This window comes from Homalodisca vitripennis, chromosome X (genome assembly GCF_021130785.1).
Source record: "Homalodisca vitripennis isolate AUS2020 chromosome X, UT_GWSS_2.1, whole genome shotgun sequence".
NCBI classification, from domain to species: Eukaryota; Metazoa; Arthropoda; class Insecta; order Hemiptera; family Cicadellidae; genus Homalodisca; species Homalodisca vitripennis.
Genome location: NC_060215.1, coordinates 121178988 through 121197209, shown reverse-complemented (window position 1 = coordinate 121197209; position 18222 = coordinate 121178988).

Sequence of the window (18222 nt, the reverse complement as noted above, 5' to 3'; positions counted from 1 at the left end):
CACTTCTAATGCCTTCGACGTCGTCGCCATAGTTGTCGATTGATGTGTTGACGTTTTTGTAGAGGTGTATTTGTTCATATGAATAAGCCAATTTCTACTTCTTGGAATAAACAGATAGTCGCAAAACGAACGCCACAAATGAAGTTTATAAACCTGGAGAATGCAGCTGAAACAACAATTAAAATTATTACTAAAGCTTAGCTTACATGAAATGAAAAATGATGTTATTAAGAAAACATTCCTCTCATCATCTAAAAAACTTATATATTTATGGCAGTAACTAAACATAATAAAATTACTTTAAAATTATAATAATTCAAAATAGTTTTACTTAAACTATCGCCCTTATATAATATATATTATATTTCCTTTTGTTTTATGGTTGAAAGAATACTCTCAGCAAGAATCTATATCATATGCCAATGTAGTAGGCCACGTTAAATGTCTATTGCATATATACAGGAAATTACCTCGACAGAAACATGTCTTAAAAGGTACTTATTAAAATAAGGTTATTGTCAAAAGAATATCTCACTTCCCAGACTTTTCGATGATTGAAATGGTAGTTTAATATGTTTTAATAATACTCCAAGAGCTGTCTCCAAATGTCGATGGCAGCACAACAATTTTACCTGCTGTATTGATATTAAGTTGAGTTCTATTCATAAAAAGTCTTGGAGCCCCTTGTGATGCGTAACACGTAGTTCTGACTGTGTCCTTTTAGTGTCCTCATAGTTTCTTATGTAGCACAATCGCTCATCATGTAACCAATGTAATATTAAGTAATTTGTGGATAAAATTCAGGTTCTTAATGAGGAAACAAAAGAGGATAAAAATATAAATTAGTTCATTGTCTCTACAAGAGTTACAAAAAACCCACTCTTCTCCTTCGTACGTTCTCAATTGCACTGACGTTAAACCACTTGACTTCATAAACAATCTCCCACGTCTTGTGTTCCTGGCTCAGTCATCTGCAGTAAAAAGTGAAACTAAAAAAAGAAACAGAAAAAGTTATTTATATTAAGACTCATTTAGCTAATGTAAAATTACTACTCCTTCCCCTCCCGGCTATGTCACTGTTTCTGCTATAGTTATTCTACCTGCGTACGGAACGCTAGCTCTAACTGCTAACAACGGCTGATTTTAAATGTGTGTAGTAAAAATGTTTCAGATGTTACTACTTAGAATTTAATCGAGCGATTATTCATATTGATGATCGAAGTAGTTTTAAATGTTTCCACAAAGTAATGTTTTGATATGTACATGAAAATGATTGAAAAAGCCACTACAGATATTTTTATGGAACTTATATTATTACCACCGTACACCGTATGCTTGACAAAAATGTACAAATCCAAGTCTCTCAAAATTATTTTTCCAAATTTTATAAATTATTAAATACATATTAATAATAAAATATTATTATTTAATATATAAATATATTAAATATAAATTATTGAATGGTCAAATATTATTTTGTCCGTTATAAAAAAACGGATTGTCTGAGTTGGATGGGATTTGCCATTTTTTCTATATTAATGAGGGACATTTTAATTTGTAAACAGTCTATTTAATGCTAGTTTAAACATAATTTTTATCTAATATTTTAAAATATGTTTAAAAGCAATTTAGTTTCCACTATGAACTATTAACGTATTTGATGTGGTATAGACAGCACCGCTATAAAAGTTAGATTCTAACTTTATAGATTTAGTTTTCATTTTTGCAGAAATAATTTAAAACCCTGTGAGTCCAAAAGTATTATACCCTAAATTAGACATTTAAAGCTGTGGTTGTGCGGAAACTCAAAATAATTTGTTTTTCAATTGAGCAAGAAGATGCGGAAACTCCGCACTGCAGTTAGTCCTAATAGGACATTTCCACCTGATTCACGTGTGATTGGTTGTTGATATTCAAGAAAATAATAATAATTTATTGCAGTAAACAATTGACAAAATTTCATTGCAAATTCCATTTTATAATATTGATTAAGATATTAAAATAATCGTATCTTAATTTATCATAGGCACAGTTAATACCACACGTTTGTATGTTTGCATGGTTCGGGTAATAAAAAAGGAGGTAAACTAGTGATAAAATGTAAATTTTTTAAACCAACGGCCCATCGTAAACTCATCAGCAGAGTAAATTGACTTCAAAATGGTCATAATTGTGAACTGAATTGTTTGGGTTCATTAATTCATTTGAGATCTCCAGGGAGCTTATTGATTATCTTGAAACCCATTTGAGATGAAAAGTGTTCGACATAGTCGTTCTATGCTGTTTAGTTCTGAAACTGTCCCTGTCTTTAGTCTTGTATTTGTGGACGTACATGCCATGAACCAATTCGTACAAGAATCTGCATTAATGGGTGACATCTAGAATACAGAGGCTGGCTAAGGTCAAAAATCTAAGCTCCTCGAAGGCAATATTACACGACTCTCTGAGTTTTAATTTCGAAACTATTCTGGCAGCTTTCTATTGAGCTATACGTACTATATAACAGTTGAAAAGCTATCCCATAGTCTAATACCGTAGGCTAAATGTGGATATTCTAGGCCAAAAAAGACTGGTTTCAGTACATAAAACGAGTAGAATTTTAATAGATTGCGTAAGACATAAATGTCTGAGATAACCTTTGAGCAAACGTTGTCTACTTGATCGCTCCAGGTCGGTTCCCGGTCCAGGTACATCCCCAGAAACTTGGAGTTTCGGCTTCATCTAGGATAGCTTCTTCCGCCATTACAATGGGTCAGTATTCGTCTTATTGTTGACGAAACCAAAGTCGATTACCTTAGTTTTAGTGTAGTTTGTTTTCAGGATGGGTAACACCCTGTGGGTAGGAGCCGCCTCCTGTCGAGATCATATGAGGAGAGATAGCGGGCTTTATCTCAGTCATGTTACCTTGAAAGTAGGGGAATCAACTTCCAGTCAAAGCCGGCAGACGAAGTCATACTAATTGATGTTTAGGCTTTAAAAATCCATTAATACAACACCACTTACTACAGTAATCCTCCGCAATAACATTTACCCATCGACCAGCACCGTTTACCCCATTATCTCGACTTTAGCGGTTAATGATGTGCCGCTCCTCGACATCTATTGATTGACACAGATTAAAGTAATTTACGTTTTTTTATTTACCCAGGGTAGGTTCTGATGTCAGGCAAAATAATTAGATGTAAACCCTCATGGAATAAATAAAATGTTTATTATGTCGAGATAGTAAATTTGATTCCTATGTTGGAACCGCTTGGTATAATTTTGGAAGTCCGTTACGTATTAACACGCTAGTCCATAATACGAATATTTTACAATGGCCTTTGACAGTCTCTAACTGATCATAATGTATTTTACTTCATGCTCATAAAAATTGTTATTTTGTTGTTTATAGAGTGTTTGCAGCTATAATGTTACTTAGTTTGTTCATTGTTTCAAACCATATTTTACCCATTATTGTAAATAATTTCGAGCTGGAAGTTGTCAGATGAAACATGGTTAGCTGGGAAGAGGCAGGTAGTTATGAGTTGTGTTTCTAGTATCTATTTGGTACTGTTGTTTGAAATAATTAAATATGTGCCTTTCAACGCCAGTTAAATACACATGTTATGAATAGAACATTTAAAATATAAACTGCCTTGCCTCGTTTCAAGATAAACTGAACAACTTCTTTAAATAAGTGTTATATTTTGCAAATAACATGATGGAAGATTTAATGTTTTATTATTATGACCATTATTATGATTTGAACTAAAAATATATTCAATTATTTGATAATCTAGCACCGTATCTCTAAAAATCAATTAATTACTCCTTTGATGTGTTTTGCAACTAAACCTGGTATTTCGCAAGTGTTATATATTTCGCTCATGTTATCTTTTACAAATGAAACAACAGTTCATAAATGTTGGGTGGTTATTACATAAAACTCCGGTAAATATGACCTTCAAACGCTAGATATAAGACGTTAAGAGAAGGGCAGCAATGCAATAAATGAAATGAAATTGTAATACTATTGTACCGATTGTATTAAATAATAATTCTGGGGTAACTGGATTACCGGTGGAAGAAGTAGGCCCAGAAGAATGATAAGGACTGGACTGTACAAAAGAGGCTGCTATCGGCGAGGCGCGCATCGCAGATGGCAGTGTTTGATAACGAAATTGAGTGGTGGGGTGAGGTAGACGTACCGTACCTCCGTCTCAGTTCATCGGAAGTGATTGTAACGAATAGAGTTAATAGTGCTTAGAGTAAATCTGTTTGCTAATCGTCATCGAATCTGCGGGTAAGTGAACCTTTTAACTAGAGTCCAGACAATATACATTCTTAATTATTTTGAATAATTTTGGGGAAAGAAATATATTGTAAAAATTAAATTTAATGGGAATTTAGGAACTTGTCCTTTTGATTTGTGCAATATAAAACTTGTTGGTGCAGTGAGCACATGTATATAAAATTTTATGTAAAAATACTAAAAGAGTTTTGTGGTTGTTACAGATGCTTTCAGCATTTTTTTGATTTATTAAATCTCTAACACTGAAGATTTTTTTTATTTTAAATCTCTAACACTGAAGAATAATTTTTAAAGTGAAGTAAAGAAAATTAGTAACAAAATAAAAACTGAATTTTGAAGATAAATTAAAGTGAAGAATTGCCAGATCAGATTAGAGAGTGAATGTTTGAATTTTGAAAATTATATAAAAGACAAGCTGTAAGAAATTTGTACATTTTGAGAGTGAAGAATATATTACAAGTTGGAATTTAAAAGTCATAAAAAAGTTTTTATTTTTATTTTAATTTTAGTTATTATTTTTAAGAAGAAGTGTTATTTTAGTTTGAACTTTATTTATTTCAGAAGATTTACTTTTATTTTTTAAATCTTCACAAAAGTTTATTTTAAATTTCAAAGCTAACCCCTCATGTGCCAGTAAAACGGTACACTACTGAGCAATGTGTTTTCAAAATAGATGGATTTCGTAACTTTAAAATGAGCAAAACAGTGTAGAAACACATCGGAATACTAATTGTACTATTTAAATTGTCTGATTAATAGAAATAATTACATAATTATTATAGGAGAAAGTTACTTATCCATTTGTAAATCCCTAAAGAACATTAAGTTATAAAACACGGGTAGCTGTGTAATATATAAACTGTGTATCAACTATGGAATTATTATAGAATTATACAAATCCAAACTCAAAAGCTTGTTGCAATAAGTTTGAATTAAAAGAATGTTTTTAATGTTCAAGACACATAAAAACTTCAGAACAACTTCAGAACTGAACAGCATAGAATAACTAAGTTCGAACAGTTATTGCCATCTCAAATGGGTGTCAAGATAATCAATAAGCTCCCTGGAGATCTCAAACGAATTATGGACCAAAACAATATTAAAATCTCGATTATGAAAATCGTTTTAAGGCATTTTACTCTGCTGATGAGTTTATGATTAGTAACGTCAACTAAACATAACTGTGTAATAATTTAAATAAATATCTCAAAAGTGTATATTGTGTACATATTTTTGAAAAAAGAATACATTTGATTAAAAATGAAAAGTGGAAAAGTATATTAATTTCTGTGAAAGATGACTTACATGAAAATAAGACTTGCTGCGATGTGCAGTCTGCTCCGTAGTCTACCTGATCGCATAAGTGGAACAACTATACAGATAGAGAAGTTTATCGTATAACCGGGTACGGACGTAGTCATTGTCGTCAACGATAAGGCGGCTAGTCTGGTTGTGGCCCCCCTCTCCAAGTTACCCCAACCAGTAGTTATTATTAATCCCTTCTTGTACTATGCAAGGATTATGGGATAGACTATTAAAACAATTGTCTTCATTAACCCGTTTTTTACTCGTAAACTTTGTAAAGAAGTTACATTTACGAATTATGTTAAAGAAACAATTTTTCTGTTTATAAAAAGCTTAAATTGAAAATTACTTGCAAGAATAAAATTAGAACTGTAAATCTATATTTTCAACTTAAGATTATATTAATTTAAGCAGATGCCATACACATATTCCAAAAGCAAATTCAGGATTAAATTTTAAGTTACAGTACATTTTATATTGAAATTCATATTCAGGTACATTATATATATGATGACATGTTAGGATAAAAAATGCACCAAGAACAGTTCAATAACATTTATTTATAGCCTTAGAAAGCAGCATCCAAATTTTAAATATATTTAAATATAAGGAGTTTGAAAAGAAGGTAATGATTACCTAACGTTTAGGCTAGTCTATTGACCCTAGCGAAAGCATTTAGAAATGGCTGCAATATTATAAGCTTGTACAGTCCGTGTGTACTGAAACCTGTATATTGAGATTAAATTCTTATTATTAGTTTACGCAACATTAAAAGGTGTAATAATTCACGCCATGCATTCACACATCTCGTTTCACAGTCTTTCAATCTCACTAGGACATATACCAAATAATGCATTCTCTGTTGTTTGTCATCTCTGTGAATAAAAGTTTCTTAGTCTTTCTGAAACAGGCTAAATGTGGTAGGTTTATAAGTAACCTACCATAAAAACTTCGATTTTTTAGGAATTAATACAGTCAATCTGTAACTTTTTTTTGGGGCGACTTACCTAAGAGCTGTTTTTTGCGGAAATGGATAGAAAGGCATCCCAAAAGCTTAACTCCAAAAACTCGGGATGGTTTGTCAAGACGATTTTGAGAAAACTCAAAAAGTTTTTGGATTTGAAATATCTCGGAAATGGTTGGTTTTTTCGGAAAATTGTTGAGGACAAAAAATTTTGGGGGCAATATTATCTACAACTTTTCTCTTTGGGTCGATATGCTGCGATGAAAATTACAATTAATATATGGCGCTAAAGTACTAAAAAAGCGTTTTTTTTTATTTTTGACAGAGACAAAATTTTTTTAACGCACAACTGTCAATTAGAAAGTTGTTCATCTCAAAAAAACCTATAAAATTGATACATAATTTTTATTTTCCGACTTACCGTTTAGAAGTTATAGCGTGACAAACCTGTCACGCCGTAGATTTCCCATTGCTTCCGACGAGAGCAATGTCAGCGTGTGTAAACCGGTTTTGTCTCGCCACCTTTGCAGACCTGCCTGCAAAGGGGGCCTTTGTGCCTATGCATACCTGGTTAGTCGAAACTCGTACGTCGAATTTAAAACTCCAATGTTTACGATCTAAAAATGTCTGTTTGTTTCAAGTGCAAAAAAGTGTTGCGAATAATGTGCCCCCTGTCGGACCGATAGGTCGAAAACCGTTGCTTGAGGCATCGACAATTCGAACGGATGTTGAGATGCAGAATTTTTTAAAAGATAACTCAATCATCAACGCACACCCCAAATGCTACAAAGCATATAGTGATACACGATCAGCTGAGGCAGCTGCACGACGAAAATCCAAAGAGTTGGAAAGGTAATATGCATTTCCATTTGCAGTACTTTTTGAAGAGCGTCTTGAGTGTAAATTATTTTTGCAAATTTAATGTTCACTAAATTTTTATTCATAGCAATTTCATTTTTACATGTTATTTCATTAATTGTTATCAATGAAACACAGAGATAAAGTAATAGTTCTGTAAAATCTCTTGCTGAAATGGAATGTTTATAAAAAATTGCTGCTGAATATAATTAGTAACGATTTATTCACAATTTTATTCTTTAAAAATGATGTATTATGTTTATGAAAGTTTTATTGAAGATCGTCTATTTTCAAAGGTTGCACTTAACATTTTATAGCAATTTAATTTACATTTAATAAAGCGGAAATTGTGTTTTTTTGCAAGTAACATGTTCTTATTTATTTAATAACAAATTTTTGTTTATATATATATGAAATTATGTTATATTTTTTAATGAAGTGTTTAAACAATTAAACTTTCCAATAAGACAAATTAATTAGACGAAAATCTTTTGCATGATATTGAAAGAGTATAATTAAAATTTTTTTAAAAATAATACATGAAGATTAAAAAGGAATAACAATAGTAATAATAATAAATAAAAAAATAAAAATAATAATAGTAGCAAAGTGAAATAAAATTAAATACTGTCTTTTACTGATTCACACAGGATTATATCCGCCCCCATAATTAATATGTATGCATTTCATTTTGCAGCAGCCAAATGGATGTTGAGGAAATGGATGTTGAGGAAATGGATGATGAGGAAATAGATGTTGCAAACGACGAATTCCAGCCAGGCCCTTCATCCCAAGCAGATACGGTAAACCCTACATTTGATATCAGCGTCTGTTTCATCTGTGAATTAGCCATCGACAAGATCATGAAGAAAGGTGGGAAAAGATTGTTACCCGTATATACGATAAAGAAAAGTACAGTAAAAGAACGGCTGATTAATTTGCTATCATTACACCAGAATGCTGATAGTTTAAGGATACTCTCCAAGATCAAAGATGTTGATCTAGTCCAAGTTGGGGCTAAGTACCACCCGTCATGCCTTCAAAATTTAAGCAGAAAGAAAAGTCTAGTTCAAGGACAGACAGAGCACATTATGTCATATGTTGATGTTGCAATGGAGCACATTTACTTTTACCTTGAAAATTCCGACGACTGTCAGTTTTCTATAAGACACCTTGCTGAACAAATTCAAAAAAAAAGGATCGCCCTAGTGAAAGAGTCATTTTAGAAAGAATTCAATCGAAGTACGGCAATGAAATTCTGACATACCAAGTACGTGGGGAGGGATTAATTATATGCTTCAAAGACACCGGACGTCAGTTACTGTCCGATAATTGGTATAAAAATAGGTCGACTGACAATACCGAAGATCGAAAAAGAGTTGTGCGCGAGGCAGCAGCTATAGTTAGAGAAGAAATTCGTTCTCAGCTGTATTCAGCAGATGAGTACCCTGCGACTACTGAATTTTTAGTAGGTGCTGAAAGTGAAGTCCCTGAAAGTTTGTCAATATTTCTGAATTATGTCATTATTCCTGGTAAAAGAAGAACATCGATAGATTATTGGAAAAAGCAGGTCACATCCCTAGCACATGCGATTATAAAAGTAACTCGTCCTAGGTGTTCCATTTCCAAAGTTTTGCTGGGAATCGGATGTTTCTTGAAAAATAAATTTGCTTCAAGATTTTTAGTTGATTTTTTAGCATCTATTGGATTTTCATGCTCTTATTCTGAAGTCGAACTCCTTAAGTTATCATGCATTTCAAGGTAGTAACCACAAGTTCTATCCAGTGGTTTCTCTCAATGGGTTGCTGACAATGCATATTTCCTTGGATGGACGAGGTTCATGGCATGTAATGGCAATGATACAGTGTGTCACCCCAGATACGTCGATCAAGGTCGAAGGTCCAGTTACCCGAAACTATCGAGAAAGAAAATCCATCGATCCAGCGGAGATAGGGCACATTGAATTAGTTCCATACGACAAACCCCCTCTGTTGGCTTAAACGCTATCAAAGTTATGGATTTGAACAAATTGTATCCAATTCCAACATCAATCGTACCATCATTCATTGACTTGCTGTGGATGTATGGAAAATGGACTTGCGATGTATCACTTCCTGGCTAGAACGGTTTTATGGAACAGGTCACAGAAATGAAACCATTAGATTCTTCGAAGATATTATATCTTCCCTTCATAAATGCACCACCCACTGACAATGCAACAGTACTGACAACTCTGCTTCAAGCCTGCCAAGTTGGTGAATTGAGCGGTCAGGACACGAAGTTTGTAACCTTTGACCAGCAACTCTACTGGAAAGCGAGAGACATCGTTGCAACAGCTCCTCCCGAATTAAAAAAAGTTGTTGTTCGTCTTGGTGGATTCCATCTCATCATGTCCTTCATGGGTTCAATAGGCAACATAATGTCCGGTAGCGGATTGGAAAATGCGTGGACAACAATTTACGCCGATGGATCGATACCGCAAATGCTTCTCGGGAAATCATATGCAAGAGCTGCAAGGGGTCACATGTTGACGAGTTTGTCTCTGGCAAAGATTATCATCGACTCCTTGGATGAAGAGGAACCGGATTTCCTCGAAACACGTGAATTTCTAGACAGCATTTTAGGAGAATTGGATAGAACTTATGCCTTGGACCCAATTCACAAAACATCTGTCACATCGTTTTTGGAATCATTTGAAAGAAAACTGAATCAATTCGAACAGAGGGGACCAACAGCAAAACTTTGGGTCCAATACTTCAAGATGACATGTCTTTTAAAGCAGTTTCTTGAATCCGAGCGTTCTGGAAATTGGGATTTACATGTATCAACAATTAGAAAAATGCTCCCCTTTTTTCATGCCAGCGGTCACTTTAATTATGCGAAGTCAGCTCATCTGTACTTGCAAAATATTGCTTCGTTGGAAGACCAAATGACACCGGACGAGTACCACAAGTTCATTGATATGGGATACTTCACGATCAGGAGAAGCAAAAAATACTTCGCTGGGATATCCCCTGATCAAACAATTGAACAAACTGTTATGCGCCTGGCCAAATCGCGCGAGGGTGTCACAGTACCCGGACGTGGCATCACAGACAATGTCACGGCAAAATGGGCTTTAACCATGTTCAGTCTCGTTAACATTTATGAACAGTTTGAGAAATACTGCGACGTTTACAGTACCAGTTCAGAGCAGCATGTAAGTAGCAGAGCAGCTAGGATAAGAACAGATAATGAGGACACTGAAAAGTTGGACACCTGGATCTCATTCCACAATCCGTTCCCTGTCATTCAGGAATTAGTATCCATTGCTTCGGGAATTGTAGGCGACGAAACCATTGACTGCCACAAAGCTGAAGAAAAGGGCACCGACATGATGAACGCGATTGTAAACGATGCGTTTGGTTTCCTAAAATTCGAAAGAAAGAAAACTGTAAAACCCCTATCTACTATGACAAAAAAGTTGACAGTGAAAGACACTGTTGTGTCAATCGATCCGATGCTTTTGTTTCACAGGATAGTCATTTCCCAACCGTCTACTGAAGAATTAAAGGAGTTTCTCAAGTACGAGCTATCTCCTTACCCGATATCTCTTTTCGACGAATTTGGCATGAGAAAGGGAAAGAAATCTGCTATCTATGACGCTTTCACCCCGTTGACTGCTGCAGTTCCTGACGGTCAACATCGTTTACATGTTTTCGATGGAGGTTTTCTTCTCCACAAAGTAAAGTGGCACAAAAAGACTTCGATTACAGACATCTGCGGGCTATACGTTAAATATCTGCAGAAGCATTACTCTGACGGTGAAACTATAGTAATATTTGATGGATACCCTTCTGATGTAAACAACATTGGTACAAAATCTGCAGAAAGGCAACGCCGCTCCGTTAGGTACACTTCTCCATCAATTGACTTCGAGAGGGATACTGTTTTAACAGTTTCGCAAGAAACTTTTTTGTGAAACGAAAGCAACAAGGACCGCTTCATAGAATTTCTCCGAGCGGCATTTCAGGATGTTGGAATTCAAGTTGGGCAAGCCTTTGAAGATGCAGATCGTATGATAGTCGAGACGGCGTTAGAAAGATCCTCAGACTATGATTCAACAATCATAATTGGGGAAGATGTCGACCTTTTGGTATTGCTTGTCGCTTTGGCAAAGCCATAATCAAAGATCTACCTTAAGAAACCGAGTCACGGGAAAACACCTGAGCGCCTTTACTCCGCGCAGTCCTTCAAGTATCCATTTTTGACACCATACGTGCTTTTCCTTCACGCCTTCAGCGGGTGCGATACCACTTCCGCCCCTTATTTTCAAGGAAAAGTAAAATTGGTGGAATTGTTCAACATAAGCCCTAGTCTGCAAACAACTGCCAAAATTTTCTACGATCCATTGAGCCGTACTGAACCCATCGATGCAGCAGGCCGGGATACTTTCACAGCTTTGTATGGTGGAGTTAAATGCACCGACTCACTTGCCACCCTTCGATTCAAAAAATTTACACAATGTGCGGCTAAAACAAAAGTGAATCTTTCTTGCCTACCGCCATCTCCACAAGCGGCTAATTTTCACAGTCGACGCGTTTACCACCAAGTCCAAGCTTGGCTTGGCAAAGACATGGAGCCTACTGAGTGGGGATGGAAGAATACTGATCGTGGCTTGATACCATTGGAAACAGACCTTGATCCAGCTCCAGAAAACCTTTTGAAGCTCATAACATGCAGTTGTAAGACTAATAATTGTGGAGCATCTTGCGGGTGCAGGAAGGCAGGCCTCACGTGCTCAGTTGCTTGCAAGCATTGTGGCGGCGAAAATTGCAGCAATGTCCCCGTTATCGACCTTGAAAATGATTTACTTGAAGACATTGATCTGGATTTCCCATCTCAAGTTGTTCACTGGCCTTCAAATGAAATGGACAATAGCACAGATGGTGGTTCAACAACTGATTCATCAACGACAACGAGTGAGACGGAAACTCGTCCCAATGAACCACAAAAAAAAGCAGAGGCGGCAAAAAAAGTAAATAATACTATGGATTTTGGATATTGAATTTTTGATTGTGGAAAATGTCATTGATATTGTCAAACAATTACTGGGTTTTGTAATAAAATAAACATGCACATGAAGGAAGCATTTTTCTTTTTCCCAGCCACGATTCAATAAACAATTTCATGCATTTTTTATGTTGCACGCTCAACAACAATTATCAGCACATTTTTGGAAGAAAGTAATAGTAATAAATATTAATTTATAATAACAATTCACTACTTACAAAAAGATTATTTGTTCAGTTTAGAGTAATGATTTATTATGTACCCTAACTAACATCGCCCTCGTCGGAAGCAATGGGAAATCTACCGTGTGACAGGTTTGTCACGCTATAACTTCTAAACGGTAAGTCGGAAAATAAAAATGTATGTATCAATTTTATATGTTTTTTTAAGATAAACAACTTTCTTATTGACAGTTGAGAGTTAAAAAAAATTTTTCTCTGTCAAAAATCAAAAAAAACGCTTTTTTGGTACTTTAGCGCCAATTGTAATTTTCATCGCAGCATATCGACGCAATGAGAAAAGTTGTAGATAATATTGCCCCCAACATTTTTTGTCCTCAACAATTTTCCGAAAAAAATCAACCATTTCCGAGATATTTCAAATCCAAAAACTTTTTGAGTTTTCTCAAAATCGTCTTGACAAACCATTCCGAGTTTTTGGAGTTAAGCTTTTGGGATGCCTTTCTATCCATTTCCGCAAAAAGCAGCTCTTAGGTAAGTCGCCCCAAATACAGACCTTTTTTCGTGACAGATTTACTGTACTAAATCTGTTCTTATTTCGAAACAAATTATTTTATTTGTTCATTGAAATTCAACACGTCCTTTATAATTGCAGGCAGTATATATTGTGACGTTTGTACAGTTATTAGTATATTTTCTCTACAATTCTAGTTCCTAAGAATATTTGGATTAAAGGTCAGTTGTAGATCGTTTAAAATCCAAAACTGCTCTGCTATACTTCTTAAAAATGCTATGCTATTGCTATTGAATGAATGTTCAAGAATACCAGTCTGCTCAAATACATATTTAATTTATGTCGTATTGAATTTTATGTTAGAATTGGAAATGAGTTGAAAAATGATGTGCAAAACTATGTTGCCAAGGTATACCAATGCTGTAGACTAAGTGTGTTTACTGAGGACTGAACTGATACTTTTTGTACAATATTTGAGTTCACAGTTATACCCTAGGTAAACTTTGGTATCCAAATAATTTGTTTTGAGTGAGTTCTTACTGAAATAAAAAGTCTTGAGCTGTGGCCGGAAACCATTTAATGTTTAAAATAAAGATCTGTTACCGAGGAACAACTATTCTACTATAATACTCAGTTAATATTGAAGAATACGATGTATTTCTTAGGCATGGCACTAACTTTCCGAAATTTGCAAGTTGTTTTTCTTAGGCATACTGGGCTGTACCAAAATATTGGTGTGGTATACTACAGAGAGAAGAGATGTACTGCTTACTGAAATCAGAGCATTCTTCCATGATGTTATTTTGATTTAATTTATTAATTAGTTGGCTTAGTTCCCGTCGATATGAGGGAGATTCCTGCAAACACACTGGCTTAAAATCAGGCATTTGTGAGTTATAACTTCACCCGCAACACATTTGCAGGGCCTAGAGTTATACTTGTGAGGTTAAAATGTGTATATATTTTTGTGATTACGTACGAACTTTTGTCCATATGGGAAAAGGTGACACGATTCTGTTTTGATTAGTTGTATAGTTGATTTACGGTTTGATTTTGTTTAGGAGGCGATTCGTATTTTTCATATGGTAAGAAAAAGAACTAATCTTGTATTTGTAGAAACTTACCATATCCAAGTGGTGTTCCAATTTTGAATTTTCTTGGGCAGCCCAAAAATTATACATGCAAATAAATATTATAAATAAAATTGCCATATAAATATTATATCCGCAAATATTTTGGAAGTATAAAGTGTAAAAATGATATTTTTCGTAGTTCCTGATGTTGTGTATAGTTCAAAAGGTTATGTTAGCAGCAGAGTGTTTAGAACGATTTTACTATGGATATACTTTTAGTAATATTGTAATTACTGATGTAATCAAAATTTCAAAGTTTTTATATTCACTACGTCTTTGATTGCATTAATATCGGTATCTGTAGAGCCGATGATTCATTTACTGGAATAATATGTTCAAATCTGATGTGGACAATTATTAAACAGTCACTCTTTAGATTTAGATTACGGTACGTTATTTCGGTGTAACCATCTGTTACAAACAGTTAGAGATACATTTACGTCATTTGCTACATCAAAGTTATCCGTGATGTTTACATATTTGGCACTATGGTGATTCCCTCAATGTTTACATAAATATTATTGACTAAGAGTAACGTTGGTTCGTCATCTTTCTCTATTCGAATATTTTTTATGAAGTATGCTTTTGCGAGAGTGATCAAGCAAGCCTATATAAATCAGAAGGGGTGAAGGGTTTTGAGCGCGACGTCTGCGGGAATGACCTGCTAATGAACAGCTGATCTTAGTGTGACGTGCAGTGGACGATGATGTGGTCTTTGGTCGCCGCGCCGCCATCACGTTTTTTTTGTTTTGCTAAACTCTGAGTCACTGGGTCACGGTGCTGTTCACTTGACCTGTTTGTTCTACTCCCCTTTTACTAATGTAGTTGTAAAACTTTTAGAGTTCTCAGTTTGTTTATGGTTGAGAGGGCACACAGATTATCTACAGGGTGCACGTTTGGGCTCCGCTTTGAATATAGATTTTACGTAATAAACCGTATGGAGTATGGAAGGACACGACACACCGTATCGAAAGAGTTATCGCACAAACGTATGGTCTGTCATTTGACCTATTGACCTCAAATACAATAGAGTTCTTGCTAGGACCTATAGTAACTTATACAAGGCTTGAATATTTGAAAACGAGACAATCGTCAGTTCGCGGGGCACAGCTGATAAGCGGGTAAACAACGCACTGATTATCTCCTCAGGTACTGATAAGTCCGTAGATATCAAAATAACATCGTTTAGTCCAGGAGTCTGGTCACAACTGTCATTTAAAATGGATCGAGTGAAAATCGTTTACTGGGATAATTTTCAGGGCAAAGATTGAGCACGTGGTGTGATTAAGTTTCTAGTTAAACTTTAAAAACTCAGTTATCTATTGTTTGAATATGTTGAATAAAGTGTTCGGTGACTCCACTACGTCGCGGGTGCGTGTTTTAAAATAGTGTAAACGGTTTCAGAATGGCCGAGAAGAGGTAGAATATGACGAGCATCCCCGTTACGCTTGCATTTCAACTACCGACGAAAGAACTTAAAAATAGCCAAATCGTGAAAAAATATCGTCGGTTACAAACCTGAGCTATTGCTAATCAAGTCAACATCGATAAATATACCGTGAGACAGATTCAACCAAGAACAAAATCGACTGAAGGGAACTCATTTTCAAATAAGGAGGTGAAACAGAACAAGTTTTGAAGGCGCTCTCAAAAGATGACTTCCAGTGTAGTGTTTCAACCAGTGGAAAATACGAATGCAGCCATGTATAGAGAGGGGAGGAAAGTGCGTTGAAGGGGACAGATAGGAGGTAACGTAAAACAAAAAGTCTCGATTTCAAATAGCCGCACCTCCTATACCAAGTTTTAAATCCCTAGAACATCTATTTAAAGAGTTATCACAGAGATAGACATCCAGACTGACGGAGCGTCTTTTGATTTGTTTACTTAAAAATCAATATAGTTTTTACTTGGACCAAGAGAAACTTAAGTATCACTTTTGTAAAGTCTAGACCTTTTATGTCATCAGTTATCTTATAGACGGATGGACTTCCCTTTGACCCTAAAACCAATAGAGTTCTTTCTTGGATTATGACGCCATAAAACACCAGTTTCGCTTTATTTCGGCCCTTTTCTAGAAAAAGGAACGAAATCTTCGCTAGCCGTAGCTTGCTAACAAAGCGTTCCCGGACGTATGTTTATATGAACTGTTTCCATTATTGGTGGGAGGAAACCATCTGAGAATGTTGTCGGGCTACTCGTGGGACCCTGCATAACGGCTTAATCAGGTTGGAGTCTAAGGGTATGCGTACTGAGCAGTGTTGCTATATCTTGTCGTACGATCTAATATTTCAGAAAACTATACGAGTAGAATAATTAATAGGAAATTAAAAATGTAAGAACAAAGTCCGCATACACGTCCATACATGTTGAAGGTTAGGAAAAAATCCCTTTCGACACCTAGCTTTATCTGTCCTTTCGCCAGTGAATGGGGATTGTAGTTTTATAATCTGATATTACACACACCAACTCCAGCGAGAACTGCACAGTTAAACCTCTCTCCACACTTACATAAGTCTGTTAATTCAGTCCGTATTTGTATATTGCTCCTTAAAAAGTTCATTTCTATCGCTTTAGGTACAAAATAATTTAAATGTAAAATATATGAAATTTTTACCAAGTATCCCAGAACTGCAGGTGGCCCTGGTGTAGTGGGGAGAGTTATAGTGCGAGAATGGAGACACATTCTATTGACTGTCAATGATTATAGCGCTGAATTGGAACGGAAGTTACTCTACAGTGTTGGAACTGCAACGCACTCCATATCTTCATCAAGTAGTATTTTATCGAAGCTCTCCTATCAAAATCTGCTGTGAGGGTCTTTCCGTAAACTGCAGCGCCCTTTCATTGTGTACCTAAATAACATGATTTTTAAATGCTTTGTAATTGCCTTTGAAATGTTGGTGAAAAAAGGCCAATATGGTGAAAGTATCTCATTCGATCCTGAGTCTGAGGTGGAAGAGAGTGTAAAAATTCCTCCGTATCCCCTCCTGGACCCACTCCGTCCAGCCAGTCTCTGACCCACTTACCACCTCTTTCCAATTTAAAGTAAGAAAATTAACAATGATGTTAAAGCTGCTAATTCTAGTAAATTTTCTAAAAATTCAAACTTGGGTATTTTTTAACCTATGGTGATAAATGAAGACTATGATATCATAACTTATATAGATTTTAAAATTATATTTTTAAATTTTCAAGGTATAAAAGATAAAATTTCAGTTTTAGAGAGTGTCTTACTAATTTCAAACATTTCCATAATATGTCTTGCTGAACATTGATTGAAACTCAAAGAGATAGATTTTGCCGTTGTTGTCCTACTGTGCAAGTGCTTACAGTAGAGAAAATCATATTAGAGGAGGATCAGCAATATTTTTATTGAATAAATACGAATCAAGAATGTGTAACCTAAGTTCAAGGAGGATCTAGGTTTTGAAGCAACTACGGTGTTCATAGACATGCTGAAAACTGTTTTAGTTTCATTATATCACTCACCCAAAGGAAATATTAACTTTCCAAATATTTTAGAACCTGTAAAAAATCTTAGGTCAGTATAAATCCTACAATATCTTAGTAAGGTTATAGCAGCGTTGATGTGATAAAAAAATAAAAAACGTTACGACACTATTATTAAGTGTAACTTGTAAGTTTACTGTGAAGAAAAAAAGATTCAAATGAGTTGCTCAATGGCAATTTCTCAACAATTACATTCTCAGTCAAGCACTATTTACCCAAAAAGTATAGCAGCATTGGCCTTGAGTTTGGCTGCTTGTGATTGGTCAAAGATATAAATAGTCAATCTAGAAAGTAAGTGCTCATAAACAATATTTATAGCTGTTTTCAATTTGATAACTAATAATATTGATGACTTTAAAACGATTTCAAAACGAAAAATAGTTTTTGTAATAAAAGAAAGCCAGATAAAACAT